A 19,291-nucleotide genomic window follows, 5' to 3' on the forward strand; every position below is an offset into this window, starting at 1 on the left:
CCAAAACAGTTCAAATATGTCAGTGGATTTTGATGTGAGAGGACAAAAGGGGTGGACTTTTTCACTTGAAGAAGCGTTAATATGGACTATGATTTAAAGGTAAAACACCCTAATGATGGATTTGTTTCTTTCAAACATGCAGCTTTTTGCTTTACAAGACATTCATTGATTGACTGGAGTGGATTACATGTGGATTACTGTGATGTTTTTATCAGCTGTTTGGACTCTCATTCTGACGGCACCCATTCACTGCAGAGGATCCACTGGTGAGCAAGTGATGGAATGCTAAATTTATTCTGATAAAGAAACAAGCTCATCTATCATTTGGATGGCATGAGGGTGAGAAAATTTTCAGCAAAATTTAATTTTTAGGTGAGCTATTTCTTTTATGTGTAAATCATATTGTACATACTGTCTATTTCTTCCACATCTGTCCAAATACATGCAAATATGGTCTGTACAAGACTCGTCGAAATGCTCTATCAAGGGCTTGAGTCGTATTGGTATAGTAGAGCTTGATTGGCCACCCCATACGCACTCAGCCACACCACCAGGAAGAATAAGAAGAATGCATCCTTTATCTGTGGTTCATTCATATGAAACAGAAAGAGAAGTGAGACGTGAAAGGTCTCCAGCTGCTTGTCAAATATTGATGAAATCCTAAAATGTTGCGAAATGTGTCGTGAAATCCTAAAATGTTATAATTTAATTGTATGTCTTTTTTTATATCTGTAAAATGGTTGACACACAACAGGCTTTTAGTGGTTTACAAGTATTTTAGGCTTGAAGTGCTTTTAAAAGCATGAGATGAATCTGTTTTTTTAGGATGGTTGCTTGGAAGGTTGCTTGGTTTTATAGCAGTGCATTGCGTGAATACTGATTTCTGGATGCCCTCTTCTCTCACCATTTTGCCAAGTATGATTATTTTGGGACCCAGCTGTCTGTGAATTGCGAAAATGTGAATGAGTCGCAGCGTGAAGACCATGTAGTCCATACACAGTATACCATGTCCCATGTTGAAAGACCAACTGAACATCCTGAGACACAAAAGTACACACACACACATACACACACACAGATGATTACACAAAAATATAGTAGAATGCACACCACTAAGGTATGATGACTATTTAGTAAATGTGACAACTCAGCCTGTTATTAGAACCTGTTTTTAGTTTTTTTTAAAGTCTCTTACACTCACCAAGGCTACATTTATTTAATGAATCTAATATTCTGAAATAATATTAGAATTTAAAGAAACTGTTTTCTATCAAAATATATTTTAAAATTTTCCTGTGATGTAAAGCTGAATTTTCAGCATCATTACTATTAATATGCTGATTTGCTACTCAAAAAAAAAAAACATTTCTTATCATTATCAATGTTGAAAACAGTTGCTAAATATTTTTGTGGAAACATACAGGGGTGTCAAGCATTACCTGCAGCACAAACCAGTGATGAAGAGGGAGATGGAAAGAACATCAAAATTATTCCACACATCTTGAACATATAGCATCAACCTCTGAGAAAACATCTTACTGCCCACAATGAAGGTCTGGGTGTGAAAGAGAACAGAGAGTGGAATAAATGGATGGATTATTCATTATACTTGACTGAAAAAATATTATTTCTTTGTATCACTTGATTTATTGTACAAGCAAAGAAATGCAGCACCTACCTCTCGAATCTCCTTGCACACGATCGTGAACACCCAGAAATACAGCACATACTCAGAAACGGCAGGGCCTTCAGGGGGAGGCGGCTTGAAGTCGACCAATAGCACATAGGTGTACAGACATATAAATATCAATTCAAATTTATATGTGTAACACTTTTGATAAAAATGAATTGTTTCAAAGCAGCTTTATAGAAAATCATATGATGTTAATGGTTATAATATCCTAACATCTTCATGCTTTATAATTGTATTTAACCGATTAAAGCTGGGTGATTATATAGATATATTTTGCGATGATACAAGCAGTTGAGATTTGCTATATAATATATATAACTTGATATACAATTTAAGTTTACTGTATATATGCAGATGAAGGTGTACATGCATATGTACCCAACCTTTTTATAACAATCTGTCCGATAGAAGTTTCATTTTAAAACCATTTTAAAAAAATCAAGCAGTTGAGATTTGTTATACAGCACATATTGATTTACAAACCAGATTCCAAAAACGTTGGGACACTGTACAAATTGTGAATAAAAACAGAATGCAATGATGTTGAAGTTTCAAATTTCAATATTTTATTCAGAATACATAATAGATGACATATTAAATGTTTAAACTGAGAAAATGTATAATTTTAAGGGAAAAATAAGTTGATTTTAAATTTCATGGCATCAACACATCTCAAAAAAGTTGGGACAAGGCCATGTTTACCACTGTGTGGCATCCCCTCTTCTTTTTATAACAGTCTGCAAACGTCTGGGGACTGAGGAGACAAGTTGCTCAAGTTTAGGAATACGAATGTGGTCCCATTCTTGTCTAATACAGGCTTTTAGTTGCTCAACTGTCTTAGGTCTTCTTTGTCGTATCTTCCTCTTTATGATGCGCCAAATGTTTTCTATGGGTGAAAGATCTGGACTGCAGGCTGGCCATTTCAGTACCCAGATCCTTCTTCTACGCAGCCATGATGTTGTAATTGATGCAGTATGTGGTCTGGCATTGTCATGTTGGAAAATGCAAGGTCTTCCATGAAAGAGACGATGTCTGGATGGGAGCATATGTTGTTCTAGAATTTGGATATACCTTTCAGCATTGATGGTGCCTTTCCAGATGTGTAAGCTGCCCATGCCACACCCACTCATGCAACCCCATACCATCAGAGATGCAGGCTTCTGAACTGAGCGCTGATAACAACTTGGGATGTCCTTGTCCTCTTTACTCCGTATGACATGGCGTGCCAGTTTTCCAAAAAGAGCTTCAAATTTTGATTCGTCTGACCACAGAACAGTTTTCCACTTTGCCACAGTCCATTTTAAATAAGCCTTGACCCAGAGAAAACACCTGCGCTTCTGGATCATATTTAGATATGGCTTCTTTTTTGACCTATAGTGTTTTAGCCGGCAACGGCAAAGGCACGGTGGATTGTGTTCACCGACAATGTTTTCTGGAAGTATTCCTGAGCCCATGTTGTGATTTCCATTACAGTAGCATTTCTGTATGTGATGCAGTGCCGTCTAAGGGCCCGAAGATCACGGGCATCCAGTATGGTTTTCCAGCCTTGACCCTTACGCACAGAGATTGTTCCAGATTCTCTGAATCTTTGGATGATATTATGCACTGTAGATGATGATAACTTCAAACTCTTTGCATTTTTTCTCTGAGAAACTCCTTTCTGATATTGCTCCACTATTTTTCCCCACAGCATTTGGGGAATTGGTGATCCACTGCCCATCTTGACTTCTGAGAGACACTGCCACTCTGAGAGGCTCTTTTTATACCCAATCATGTTGCCAGTTGACCTAATAAGTTGCAAAATGGTCCTCCAGCTATTCCTTATATGTACATTTAACTTTTCCGGCCTCTTATTGCTACCTGTCCCAACTTTTTTGGAATGTGTAGCTCTCATGAAATCCAAAATGAGCCAATATTTGGCATGACATTTCAAAATGTCTCACTTTCAACATTTGATATGTTATCTATATTCTATTGTGAATAAAATATAAGTTTATGAGATTTGCATTCCATTCCATTTGCAACTATTCCATTCCTTTCTTACTCACAATTTGTACAGTGTCCCAACTTTTTTGGAATCGGGTTTCTATGTGAATGTCATTTCAGTTTTGCCACTTACATTTATGCATTTGGCAGATGCTTTTATCCAAAGCGACTCTTCATTCAGTGTATACATTTAATAAATTCATGCATTTCCTGGGAATCAATCCCAAGACCTTGGCTTTTTTATTGGCATGCACTGCTCTTCAAACTACAGTAACACTCAACAACTTGCCCTAGTTAAAAAGCTAATATTTTTTACAATTCTCTACTGTAACTTCCGGTCAATGTTTCCATTGAAGAGTTCACTCTTGGCAATGTCCACTCTGTTCCAGGTTATAGCCAGCTTCAACTCATCAACATAGGGATTAGTAGACACTGAAACCCACCGTTAACTCGCGAACACACAGCAAAAATTATATACATTAAAAGATATGACATGTATAAACACCAAAGTGCACTGTAGACAGGAGTTAAGAAGTGGAAGTGAGGTACAAACACTGCAATAACCAGTTTAAGTTTACCTTGCACTTTAAGCATCACAGTGTCAAAATCATCCACTCCTTCTGTGTGATAAATGGAGATGAGGTCTTTTTTTCTGATAGATGCCTAAAACCTTTCAGGAAACAGCCTATCAACAAGAAAAAAGTCAACAGAGATCAAAAAAGTGTCTGTGATATAAACTGACTAATTTGGAGCCAAATTACAGAAGGATTAAAATGACTTTAGATAGATAGGAAGGCCTACAAGTAAAATCTGTTGACTTTAGCAGTCCTTGTTGCATTATATGCCAACGGTGACAATGAAACAATTGGAAAAGTATGTTAAGTGTTTTCCCCCCCAAAGTTTGTGTAACTGTAACACAAAAAGTATTTATGATATCTCAATATTCTTTTAGATTTCGGTTCTTAACAACTGTTTCTTTTGGTTATCTTCATTTTAAGGCCTGTATGTGGTTGAGTCCTAGAAACATAGGGATCTCAATGTGGCTCAATGAGTACATTGTTAAATTGTTTACATTTTCAGCAAACAAAAATCAAATGTTGGTCACTTTGAATACAGATGTTACTTTTTTTTTTTAAGAGCAATGTGTTACAGTACAGAAGGGACGGAGACAGAAGATAACAGGTAAGGTGGTATTTATTGACAAAAGCAGAGTAAATATGGTAGCGAGTGTTCTTGAGGTGAGGGATGAGAGAGAGTGAATACTGTCCTTGAGATGATATATGATGAAGGTCCTAGAAGAATCCAAGTAGAAGAGACGTTGCGGGAAGGAGACACACACACACTCACGGTTGACACAGGAGGTAACTTGAGAACGAGGAAGACAGGTAAGTATCCAGTGGAAGTCCTTTAGGTCAGCAGGTAGGTAATCCTAAGTGCGAACGAGACCAGACAGTGACTGTGTGCGTGAGAGTGTCTTTTAAGTGCTGGTTGATTGGGTGCTGACGAGGGGCAGGTGTGTGTGATCAGTACTCAGGTGAGGGAGTGCGCTGTGATTGGACGGGGTTGGAGCCTGGCATGTCTGTGACAGTACCCCCACCCATCCCCCCCCCCCCCCCCCCCCACGGCCCGCTCCTGACAGGATTTAGAGAATCTATCCACTACCACGAATATACAGGTGCAGTTACCTGACATGGGAAGGTCGGTTACAAAGTCCAGTCCTAGGTGTGACCATGGTCGGTTGGGAACGGGCAGAGGTAGGAGCTTGCCAGATGGTAGATGACGGGGGCTCTTCGAGATGGCGCATTCCTTACATCCTTGCAAGTACCTTCTGACCTCGGATGCCATGTTGGGCCACCAGAAGCGTTCTTTTAGCAACGAGAGGGTTTCATTGACCCCCGGGTGGCCAGTGCCTAGTGAGGTGTGAGCAGGGTGGATGAGTGGAGTGCGCCGTGTCCTGGTGATGTACTGTCGGTCAGGAGGGCAACCCGGCGGAGTATTGGCTGAGCCATTGGAGGAGGGTATGGTCTCAGCGGACCAGGTAATAGGGCTGACCAACTGTCCCTCTGGAAGTATGGGTTCCGGTTCCTCAGAGATTGTTTCAGGGGCATGACAACGGGAGAGAGCGTCTGCCTTGACATTTTTGGATCCAGGTCGGTAGGAAATGGTAAAGTGGAAACGGGTAAAGAATAAAGCCCACTGGGCTTGTCGGGGATTGAGTCTCTTGGCCATTTTCAGGTATTCCAGGTTCTTGTGGTCCGTGATGACCTGGAATGGGTGCCTTGCTCCCTCCAACAAATGCCTCCATTCCTCTAATGCTAGCTTAATAGCCAGGAGTTCACGGTTGCCGATTACATAATTTACCTCCGCCCGGTTGAGCTTGCGAGAGAAGAAGGCACATGGATGGAGTCTGCTGGGATTCCCCTGCTGCTGAGATAGGACCGCTTCTACTCCGGTGGTGGATGCGTCCACTTCCACGGTGAAGGGTTTGTCGGGATCAGGGTGTACCAGGAGAGGAGCGGTAGTGAAGGCTTCCTTGAGGGTGGCTAATGCCTCCGTGGCAGAAGGGGTCCAGGACAGAGACTTGGGCTTTTTACCGAGCAGGCTTGTAAGTGAACTGGTGATGGAGCTATAATCTTGTATGAAGCGGTGGTAGAAGTTGGAGAATCCGAGGAATCTTTGGAGTTCTTTGATGGTTGTAGGGGTTGGCCAGTTCCTAATGGCATCCACCTTCCCCTCGTCCATCCGGATGCCACTGCTATCGATGTTATAACCAAGGAACTGCACTGAGGGCTGATGGAAGGAGCACTTCTCCGCTTTCAGGTAGAGCTGGTACTCCCTCAGGCGTTTCAGGACCTCCGCAACATTGTGACGGTGTTCGGTCAGGCTCCGGGAGTAAATCAGGATATCATCGATGTAGACCAGGACGAACTTATGGAGAAACTCCCGGAGCACCTCATGTATGAAGTCCTGGAATACGGAGGTGGCGTTGACTAGTCCATACGGCATCACGAGGTACTCGTAGTGTCCAGTGGGTGTGATGAAGGCTGTCTTCCACTCATCCCCCTTGCGTATCCGGATGAGGTTATACGCGCTGCGGAGGTCCAACTTGGTGAAGACAGTGGCACCACGGAGGTGTTCCAGGGTTGCTGGGATGAGAGGAAGGGGATATCTGAACTTGACAGTAATCTGGTTGAGGTTTCGGTAGTCAATGCAGGGCCGCAAGCCTCCGTCCTTTTTCTCCACGAAGAAGAAGCTCGAAGTGCGAACGAGACCGGACAGTGACTGTGTGCGTGAGGGTGTCTTTTAAGTGCTGGTTGTTTGGGTGCTGACGAGGGGCAGGTGTGTGTGATCAGTACTCAGGTGAGGGAGTGTGCTGTGATTGGACGGGGTTGGAGCCTGGCGTGTCTGTGACACAATGTCTGAAGGAAAGAAAATGTTGAATGTTGTAACATTTTGTTAACTATTATCATTGGCATTTAATGCAACAAAAATTGGTAAAGTCAGTTTTTACTAGTAGACCTACCCCTTTAATGTGGCTCTAAATATCAGGTGAAAATTGTCATTTTGACACCCCTTTACAAAATAGTGGAATACTCTAAATCATGACATTATATATTCTGGCTTTCATCATTATTTATGTTTGTCTTTCTTCAGAAAAATGCTTTAAAAAATCCAAAATTTGAGCTGGGGAGGTTTCTTAAGTTCTGACACAAAATAGCCCACTTTGATGGTGTTACATGATTAAGTAAAGAGTGTGACGTTCACCTTGTCAACAAGCTTGTCCATGTCTCGCTCTGAAGGAAAGTATTTTTTTACTTTCATGGCTATTCGTTCTCTAAGCTCCACATTGGGAGTGGCTTCCTTCTTCTCTGCTCCAAGTACAGGCACCGAAGCAGACTGCACGTTGTCCACAATGTCACTCACAAGATTGGCAAGCCCACCCGAACCAGCCAGGACTAATCAGGGCATTGAATTCATCAGAGATGTATCTAATGCCTGAGATGAAGAAACACTGTAAAGGGCCATTCACACAGAACACATCTTTGCGTCTAAAACATGAAATGCTGCACGCAGGAATGGTGAAACAAAATAAATAAATAAATAAAATAAAAAATACAGCGCAGTGCAAAATGCCATGTTGCAGTCAATTAAAACAGTTGCCATGTCAATTTGTTACTGTAAACAAAAGCTCACAATGCGATTGGTGCTGTGTGTAAAAGTTGAAATTCTTTTAACTTGACACGGTCTTAAAACCCAGCACTCATGTGCGAGATGTCTGCAAAAGACGTGAGCACAATGGTCATACATGTCCATCTAGCACCTGTTTACGTAGAAAAACAATAGTAGTGCATTGGAATAGAAAAACGTGTTCTGCGTGAATGGCTCCTTAGAGAAATATTAAAGGGATAGTTCACGCAAAAATAAAAATTTGCTGTTAATTTACTCACTGAGATGTGGGTGACTTTTCTTCAGTAGAAAAGTAAAGAAGAATAGTCAGTGGCTACCAGCACTTGAGAGCCAAAAGAGCATATACAGGCAAGACAAAATGAATACCTGTGACTCCTGACAATATATTTAGGTCTTATGAAGTGAAACAATTGGTCTGTACAAGAAACTTAACATTTACAGCATCATTACCTGTAATCCAGAGTCTGAGGCATCTAGGGAATTTTTTTCATCAGATAGTTTGTTTCAATGAACTGGTTCAAATAACTGATTTACCAGTTTGTTTACGTAATCATATCACGTATACGCAATTATATTAACCCTCTGGAGTCGATTAACGCGTATACGCGTTTTGGGGTATTTTCTCCTGATAACCCCGAAAAGAACTTAAATTACACTTTCAGTTTTGATCGTACAGATAAGTGCAATACATCAATCGAATCTGTAAAGGGTCTACTTTTTTTTGTATACAGACATAATAACAACAAAACTTTGTGCACTTATAAAATAAAGATAACAAACAAGGAGTGCTGTCTTCAGCCTTTGTCTGCGCTGATCTTCAGATACAAATGCGTCATTAAAATGAACTGTAACTCAGTGAATACTCAACGAAGAGACATGAGAGAGATATCTATAGAAAGCCTGACATGTCTACTTTTAAACTAAACAAGTGCTCTGCTGAAAACAAATATTCTGTGATAAAGTAATCCATATGAAAACAACGCGATGTCCGTTTTTTCACATCCCCCTTCATTATCTTCTAATGCGACCACGCCCCCGCGCCGAGCGCGCTTTTGAGATTCAAATGTTTCACTGAAGCGCGCGGCTTTTGAATACGCCCACACAACAGAAGACAACGCAGCGAGATTGTTCTTCAAGTTTTTTTTATTTTACTGTTTGCTTCGCGATGAGAGGAATAAGACATAATTCACCCCCAAAAAGATGTGATGTGGTTGAGGATTTGAGATTTGGATTTCCTCAGAAAAAAGAATGAAGCACTTTATTCAGCAGAGTTCATAAACATGAGTAAGTCTCTTTTTATTTATTTATATACTTGTACTAGTTTTCACATAACGTGTAAACATTTTACTAGTTAGACTTTTTCCAGAGACTTTTTCCAAACTATAATTCCTGACTAAATGTATAATCAAGTGAAATATTATGAAGTTTCAATAACAATATACACCACTATACCATTCAAAAGCTTGATGTAAATAATATAAATGTAACAATAAATGTAACTGTAACAAATGTAACAATCATTGCTGTTCTTTCAATTTATCCCCCCTAAAAAACCTAAAAAAAATATTCTCAGCTCTTTACAACATTAATAATAATAATAATAATAATAATGATGATGATGATGATGATAATAATAACAATAAATGTTTTTTTGTAAAAAAATAAGATTGTTAAAAGGATTTCTGAAGGACTGTGTGACTGGAGTAATTATGCAAAAAATTCAGTTTGAAAGTCAGCTTTGATTTTTCCTAATAAACTGTTTAACTGCACTCACAAGTGAATATTAAATTATGTTGTGGGATAATTAAATGTATTCTAAATAAACTACAAACATAAAATTATATAGATTTATTTTGTCCTCACATTCTTTCTTGTAACTCACCCCCTCTCAGTGACACAGCTGACTGAATGGCTCATTATGCAGCTCATTATGCAGGTCTTTTGTCTTCTCAGGTGTGAATTCATGATAGTTGACGCCTACTCGCATATGACTTTTACCAACAAAAACTGTCTTAGAAAATTTAAATCAATATATTGTTTTCTGTAAGTGAGTTAAACAAGATGATTTTCACATCATTTAGAAAAAAAAAATTCTAGGCTACAAGCTCCAGTTCTCAAAATTCCTGGGAACCAATTTTCTGTATGTGTTTTATTGCCTTTTTCAAGTGATTTAACATTTTTAGTTTTTCACTAACCACGCATAACATATTTTTCTCAAAAACACAATCATGTACATACATGCTGCTCACATATTATTATAGCCTAGTTTGTGCTGATTACAGTGAGATTAGACTTTAGCCAAATACACATATACAACAAACTGAAAAAACAACAAAATTCAGGGCATGAAAAAACTTCACAAGGCCCCAAAAATACCCTTAGACTCCAGAGGGTTAAAGCACTGTGATGTGAAACGATAATGTTTTTTATGTGAAACGAATGTTTTAAAGTTTTTGTTCCTGTTTTATTTATGTTGATGTCACAGCTTGCAGACGATCACTACGCAAAAGCTTTGCAGGCTTGTGACTCTTAAGCTCCGCCCGCAGCACGCACCCAGGAGCTTGACTGTTTTCAGAGAGAAGTGGTACAGCTGTATCTCTCTTTTATAAATCTGATAAAACTAAAGACTCTTTGGAGATATGAAGGATACAATACTACTGTATAGGTACTCAAGATTAACATGAGATTGGCAGAAACTGTGTGTGCTATGTCCCTTTTAACTTGTAGATCTATGCTGGTCAAGCCAAGAAATGTTTCAGATGATTCATTCTGATTTAAAAAGAACATTAAAAAGAACAAGTTTAAAAGAATAATTCATTTGCAAACTGCGTATCACTCTGGAACGTGTGCCTGTGGCTCTAGATTACAGGTAATAATGTTGTAAATAATGTTCAGTTTGTTGCACAGACCTAACCTTTAGCTTCATAAAACATCAATATATTAATCAGGAGTCACGGTATTAATTTTATCTTTCCTGTATATGCTTTTTTTACTCTCAAGTGCTGGTAACCACTGACTTGCTTTTTATAAATTACCAAGGACCATGGTTTCTGCTAAAATTCTTCTTTACTGTTCTACTGAAGGAAAAAAAAAGTCACTTACATCTAAATTACAGAGGAAGTTTTTTGTTTAATGAAACTAATCTCCTCACCTCCACCATGGAAGTTGAAATGCTTGCACTGCCTGCATATAAGATGATGCAGTTAAACAATTTCTATATCAGTCAGTATAAAATCCTTGTTGCTATATAATGAAACAGATCTTACAATAAAATACATAAAATATTATATTAAACACAGAATATGTTTAAACATTAAACATTATAATGAATTCATTTTTATTGATATTGTTAATATAATTTCAGTTAATATAACGTTAACGTTTCAGTAATATACTCATATTAGTGTCAAATTCTATCATCTCATTCCCTTCTGTGGATAGTGCCTTTATACTAAAATCTACATTAAAAAAAGTCTTTATAGTAAAAGATTTGTCCTCTCTTGCAATAGCTCAAAATGACCATTAGGTGGCAAAAATCTCTCACTTGTCCAAATCAAGGTACAGAAGACACTGCAGTGGCCTGATCTCTCACAGCCTCTCCTACACACTTGCCGATGCCTTCCCTCAGTCCTGCGGTTATGATCCACTCCTATACATCCAAATCCAAATCCAAAATCAACTTTTTTTAGAGAACCCACATCACACCCCTCCTAATGTCACTCCACTGGCTCCCAGTTGTAGCCAGAACAAAATTTAAAGACCCCCTGTGGTGAAAATCTAATTTTTAATGTTGTTTACATATCTGTCTGGTGCTTCTGATATGCTTAAAGACAAACACTGTGCAAATTCATCAGTTGGTACAAAGCTAGTCTCAAAAACGCAGTTTGAAAACGCCTACCATCACAAACATATGACCAGTCCCATCAACTTGTGGGATGGGGTTTTTCCATTTCATTAGCAAAGTGTTTCTACATAAGGATGTTGATTTTTAGAAGGCAGCAGTCTGAGATGGTGAATGGTACCATGGTTTATGTTACATTAGCAAAACATTAGCTGTCTGACCAAGTCAATTCAAAAGCTGATGATCTGTTACCGTTATATTAGTTAACCAAACTAATGTGGCGCTAATGTGGAGCAGGTCTGGGCTGGTGTGATTGAGTGGAGGTGGGGACTACTTTGCATATTCATGAATCCATATATACTTAATGAGGGTTGTAGAGTTATATTCAAGCCAATTTTACACATGACAAAATTATTTTCACAGGAAAAAAAAAAAACCTTTTAAATACTGTAATTTTAATTATTAAAGATGAGTTTTAAGGGATATAATTAGTGAATGCAGGGGGACTTAATAGGTCAATGAATGAGCAATGCCTTGTTATTAGTGCTGTCAAACGATTAATCACATCCAAAATAAAAGTTTTTTGTTTAAATAATATGTGTGTACTGTGTATATTTGTTATGTATATATAAATACACAAACATACATGTATATATTTTAAAAATACTTACGTGTGTGTGTGTGTATGTGTGTGTGTGTATATATATATATATATATATATAAATATATATAATTTTTTATATATATTAATACTTTAAATATATAGAGAACATATTTTTCTTAAATATATACATGCATGTGTATGTATTTATATATATACATAATAAATACACACAATACACACACATATTATGTAACTTTTATTTTGGATGCGACACATATATAACCTTGTTTAACCAACCATATATAACCACTACAAATATAACCTTGTATACAGCCTCACCTTGTATAAAGAGGAATGTATGATTCATATAATTGCTTGTAAATACCTGTCAAAGAATAAATTCACTGTGGAGTAGTGAAAATACGCCGGCATATGACAAAATGATTGATGAGTTTGACCTTTGACCTAATAATTTTGTCCATATGTGACCTTTGACATGACAATAATTTCCATACTGAAGAAACTTGTTTCCAAGCTAAAATTTGAATTACAAAATGAAGATGGTTTTGAAACCACGTAATCTTTTTTTCTTATAGTTTTGAGTGTTTTGTTTCCTCTCATACTTTTTTTTATGAGTGTGTTTTTGGGTGGGTTCTTTAAACTTGAATGGTGGCCAAGATTTGCATAAAATAGCTTTTTGAGCTCATTAAGCAAAAAAACATTGATGTAATGTATGTTCAGGAAACTCACAGTGATTGTTTTAATGAAAGTGTCTGGAAAAGGAGTGGGAGGGTGAAGTGGTGTTTGCTCACATGAGTTCTACAAGAGGGGGGTGGCGATCCTATTTGCTAAAAAGGCTTTGCCTTTTTCTTGTGAGGTTAAACATGTGATACCTGGCAGACTTTTATTTATAAGGGTTCAGTTTGAAAATTTCAAGGCTGTTTTTGTTAATGTTTATGCTCCTACAAGTGGCAGTGAAAGAGTATTGTTACTCAGAGATGTTAATGTAAAACTGCAGAATTGTTGTTCTGATGAAGTTTTATTTTTGGGTGGGGATTTTAATTGTACAGAGAATTACAGACTGGATAGGAATCATTTGGAGCCTCATGCTCCCTCAAGTCTTGCTTTAAAGGAGTTGATTAAAACACATTGTTTATGTGATGTGTGGAGGGATTTAAATAATGATGTAAGACAATATACATGGGCACATAATAGGGGGAATTTTATTTCCTTCGCCAGATTGGATAGGTTTTATTGTTTTCGACATCACTGTAATATTGTGAAAGGTTGTTTTATTACCCAAACTGGTTTTTCTGATCATTGTCTTGTCACATGTAATGTGTTTATAGCCAATGTGAAGCCAAAGAGTGCATACTGGCATCTTAATACTTATTTGTTCAGTGATGTGAATTTTAGAGATGTCTTTGTTTTTTTTCTGGAAAAATTTTTGATTAAAAAAGCAATGTTTTAAAAATTTACACCAGTGGTGGGACTGTGGAAAAGTTGAAGTGAAATTACTTTGTCAGCAGTATACTTTCAGTGTCTCTCGGGACATCACTAGATTAATGAAAAAACTTGAATCTGAAATAATGAAGGAACAAGGGTTAGTGGAGGCTACTGGGGAGGAAGGACACATTGAGACATTTAAAACTAAGACATTGCTTCTTGCGGACTTGCTTGGTATTAAAGCACAAGGGGCTCTGGTACGATCTCGTTTTCAGAATCTAACGCAAATGGATGCCCCATCTAAGTTTTTCTTTAGTCTAGAAAAAAAGAATGGTCAGAGTCACTATATTCACTCCTTACGATCTGAAAATGGGCAAGAATTATCAAAGACATCTGATATTAGAAAATGTGCTGTACAGTTTTATGACAAATTGTATAGGAGTGAATATAGAAAGGATGAGGTGTTATCTGCTGGTTTCTATTAAGGTCTGCCAAATGTCTTGGAGGACTCTAAGGCAGAGCTGGAGAGACCACTTTCTGAGGAGGAACTTCTGAATGCTCTGAGGGGCATGGAGAGTGGAAAAACTCCTGGGATAGATGGACTCCCTGTTGAGTTTTATAAAGAATTTTGGGCTGTGCTGAACGAGGATTTGCTGGCAGTCCTAAATGAAAGTTTGGTTGATGGCTCCTTGCCTCTGAGTTGCAGGAGAGCAGTGATCACACTACTACCTAAAAAAGGTGACCTGCAGGAGATAAAGAACTGGAGACCTGTGAGTCTGCTATGTTCAGACTTTAAGATCCTTTCTAAGACTCTGGCCAATAGACTGAGAAAGGTGATGGGGCAGGTCATTCATCTTGACCAGACGTATTGTGTGCCGGGCAGGTCAATTACACATAATGTCTGTCTCATACAGGATGTTTTAAGTGTCTCTAGTCTTTTAGGGGTAAATTTGGGGCTTATTTCTATAGATCAAGAAAAAGCATTTAATAGAGTTGAGCATCAGTACCTGTGGGATACCTTAGAGGCCTTTAATTTTAGGCCTGGTTTTATTAATATGATAAAAGTGTTGTACCAGGACACTGAGAGTTTACTGAAAATCAATGGTGGTTTGAGTGCCCCTTTTAAAGTTAGCAGAGGGATCAGACAAGGCTGTGCGCTGTCTGGCATGCTTTACTCCCTATCTATTGAACCTTTGCTGAATAATTTAAGATCTAGGATTAAGGGTTTATTATTGCAACATGGTATAGAGCATCAAATTTCAGCTTATGCTGATGATGTAGTGGTTATGATAAATGGGCAACAAGATATTAACCAGCTGGTTTTTATTGTTAATGATTTTAGGAAAATTTCATCTGCAAAGGTTAATTGGGAGAAAAGTGAAGCACTGGCTGTTGGAAAATGGGAGAAGGGGCTTCCAAATTTGCCTGGTGGGATGATTTGGAGGAAGGAAGGTTTTAAATATCTAGGAGTATATCTTGGGGATTCAAATATCCAACAAAAGAATTGGGAAGGGGTGATTGACAAAGTAGAAGGAAAATTAAAGAAATGGAAATGGATTCACCTTCCAAGTAGACATGCAACCTTTCGTTTGCAATTTATTCAGAGATTCCTCACTGGTCCTTTGGATCTTGTGTGGAGAAAGATGGCAGAAGCAATTTTACATACAGTGGATGGACTTGGACTGGATGCGGGACTGTTCTTAATGGATGTTAAACAACTACGTTTGGCTGGACTGCCTCAATTTTATTGTGGACTTTTTAAAGTGTGGGGACTTTTCAATGTTTGCAGGTTGGAGGGGATACAATCCTTGCACTGGTTACTGGAGGAGCCCCTCATCAAAGGAGCACGGATGGATATAGCTGGTGGGAGTTTTCCAGGACTGATGCAGATCCTGTGTTCCTCAAAGTTGGTGACACTGAAGCATCTAGTTGATGTGGCCGGACCCGAGCTAAGCGATATAAATGCAGTTGCTGCTTTCTTGGGTCAGAAGTCAGCTCGTCACACGACTCATGTTGACTATGTGGAAAACTAGGTTGACAAATGAGGAATTGTCATTATTAAAGGGTTTCAAGATTGGAGATATAACTTTGGATATAGCGGATCCTTTTCCGAGACTGGGGATTACACCAGATTTGAAAGGAATGTCAGGTCCTTTGTTGGATCTCAGTGAATTGGACAATAGAGTTGGGTGAGGTGAAAGGGAAAAAGATGTATAAATGTTTTTTGAAGATCTTTAATAAAGGGACTTTAAATGGGAGGGCTGATACAGTATGGAGGGATAAACTTGGGTTGAATGAGGAAATGAAGCCAGTTTGGAGAGTGCTGTACAAACCACCATTGATAAAGCGATCTGGTGACTTACAATGGAGAATATTACATGGGGCTGTGGCTGTTAATGCATTTGTTTCAGTCATTAATCCTATTGTTAATGATAAATGTGGATCTAGAGCAGGGGTGTCAAACTCAATTCCTGGAGGGCCGGAGCCCTACAGAGTTTTGTTCCAACACTGCTTCAACACATATACCATGTAGCTTTCAAATAATTAGTTACTTAATTAGTTGGATCAGGTGTGTTTAATTAGGGTTGAATATAAACTATGCAGGCCTCCGGCCCTCCAGGAATTGAGTTTGACACCCCTGATCTAGAGAAACTATTTTTCACTGTTTTTTAGAATGTGCAAGGCTTCAAGTGCTTTTTAACTTGTTGGATTTGTTATGTGGTAAATGTGGGGAACAGTTTACACCGGTTGGTTTTATTTTGGGGGTGGGGTATAATCAGAAACAAAAGGTGAAACGGCAGTTGCTCAATTTTTTTGGGGGGCAGGCAAAAAATCTCTCTCTCTCTCTCGGTGCATGCTGGGAGTGTTGGGGTGCGTGTGTGAGAGTGTTCACGAGGAGAGGATGAATGAAAGTCGCTTTATTTTTCTTTTATTGTTTTTTTCATTCTTACTTCTAACTTGGGGGTTGTTTAAAGGTGAAAACTTAGGAAGTAAATTGTGTTTAGAGCGTTGTGGGGAGGAGTGTTGACAGAGTTGAGATGGCATCTCTGCAAGAGGGTGGAGAACAGCTATTATAACTCTGTCACGGCGTCAGGAGTGAGGTTGAATCAAGTGTGGTGGTGGAGGAAGTTTTATTATAAATTGGACAAGTTGGATAATGAGAATATCTCTTCCGCATCAAAAATGAATAAAGCTGTGGTGGTTTTCTTAAAGGAGGAGATTTTGGTGAACCGTCTAGTAAGCAGCGGGGTCTCAGTAAGTGGACTTTTTGTTGGTGTTTCACCGCTAGTTAATTCAACCTGTAAAGTAATAATCTCAAATGTGCCCCCGTTCATCCCTGATGATGAAATTGAGCATGCACTTTTATATTACGGAAAGTTTTTCTAGTCCGTTAAGAATGATTCCACTCGGATGCAAAAACACAGCGTTAAAACATGTATTGTCGTTTAGGAGACAGGTGACAATGTTTCTGAAACAACCTGATTTGGATGTGTCTTTCAGAATCCCGTATGAGGCAAAGACATATATGGTTTATGCTAGCACAGGTAATCTAAAGTGATTTGAATGCAGGGATGTGGGACATAAACGTCTAGATGTCCACATAAGGCTGGTAGTAGTGGTGTTAATAGTACACTGAATTCCACCATCGACTCGATGGCCTATGAATCAATTGGAGGGCAAACGACTCCTAAGGTGAATATTATTGCTGTTTCAGAACCCAGAGGTGAATCTTGTGGAGGGCAAACAACTCATGATGTGAATTGTACTGTTGACTTAGTGGCCAATGAATCTAATGAAGGGCAAATGATTCCTAATGTGAATAATATTGCTGATTCAGAGGCCAGAAGTGAATTTAATGTAGAGCAAACAACGCTTAATGAAAAAAAGGAAAGTGATGGAAATGATATTGCATCGTGTAGTAGGGTACCCTTACCAAATAGTAGTATACTTCAAGTTTACTTTATTAAGTATACTTAAGTAAAGTTCAAGTATATTTTTAAGTATACTTTATGTAGCAAGTATACAAATATCAGTGTTCTAGTATTATACTTGTAAGTGTAATGTTTCAATACTCCTAAATTGGCCCACTCTCTAGTATAAAAGTATACTTTTCAGTATACTTTAAGTATAACAGTAGCAATCTTTGAGTACACAACTAGTTTACCTCTATGTTTGTAATTTGTTCTGCAATTATACTAAAAGTGAACTTTAAAAGTGAATAGGTATACTGAGTTTACTAATTAAATACTTTGTACACTTTAAGTCTCAGTAAACTACCTGTACTAGTTTAGTAGTTTTATACCGCAAATATACTCATAAGTTTTCTTTAAGTGAACTTTACATTATACTTTAAGTATACTACTATGTCCCTATTTAGGTTTTAATTTGTATATATTTTATTATATGAATATCTGAACATACAAAACATCCAAAGAAAGAACAGGGTATATGCTTGTAAACAAAAACATTTTATTATAGCTTCATGCATTCTTTTTTAAACACTTTAATGTGGGTAAGTTTCATAAAAAAAATAACGAAATAACATTTTGAACAAAAAGCTGAAAAAAAGACTATGAATTAGATTCAGAATGATAATCAAAACGTAGATGGAGTCGATCAACACCCCAAAGCTTGACTGTAATTATTAACTCTTCATCCGTCAACATTTTTTTTTTTTATTCTGTACAGAAGATGTGTACTAGCGCCCTCTACCGTATAACAATGAAAACATGGATTCTAGGAGCACAAGTATAGCTCAAATATATTTAGACTTTGTAAGTATCTCAAGTATACTTTAAATGTCATTTTAAGTATATTTCTGAGGAATACATAAAGCCCATTTCTGAGAAGTACATAAAAAGTAAACTAAAAGCATACTTTTCTATTTTTAGTTTAAAAGAAGTATACTAATAGCACACTTGAATAAACTTCTTTTTCGTAAGGGTAGGACAAGGAAAAAATATTTCTGATAAGCCTGTAGAAATAGGGGAAAGTCTTTGATCAGAAAAATGCAAGGATAGTGAGAACGTTCAGATGAATGAAGTAATTAATGTGGAGATGAATAAGATGTTGAGTTCTACTGAGATGGTTAGAGAGGAAGAAATAAGGGATGACGATATGCTTTTGGATATCTCTGAGATTGGGTCTAAAAATATGGAGGAGATGTATTCTCTGGATGAGATTAATGATTTTCTGGATACAAGCTTCGGTAAAGTAGTGGAGGTGAAAGATTTCTTCCCAGATGTGGAAAAGTTTATCATTTCAGTAAAAGCACTGCAGTGTTATGATGTATTGAGCAAACAGAAGAGGTTTAGATTAAAGAAATTTGTTACAAAGCTGAGGAAAAATAAAGGGCCATTTCCTTTTAAGAAGTGATGCTTAAAATCCACTGGGTGACTCTCAAGACTCTCATCAAAAAGCTTGGAGAGAAAGTTGAATGAATCTGGGGACTGGATTAATGAGGAACCTTTATTTAATAATCCACTGATTCGGACCAGATTTTTGTTGTCAGTAAGCATTCGGAGAACTCTTA

The 19,291-nt window shown here is 37.9% G+C and overlaps 1 pseudogene; it reads right to left on the reverse strand.

Annotated features, from left to right (window-relative positions):
- Positions 1-415: 415 nt before the first annotated feature.
- LOC122147123 lies at positions 416-2,912 on the reverse strand (annotated as a pseudogene).
- Positions 2,913-19,291: the final 16,379 nt, after the last annotated feature.

Source organism: Cyprinus carpio, chromosome A12 (assembly GCF_018340385.1).
Source record: "Cyprinus carpio isolate SPL01 chromosome A12, ASM1834038v1, whole genome shotgun sequence".
Lineage (NCBI taxonomy): Eukaryota > Metazoa > Chordata > Actinopteri > Cypriniformes > Cyprinidae > Cyprinus > Cyprinus carpio.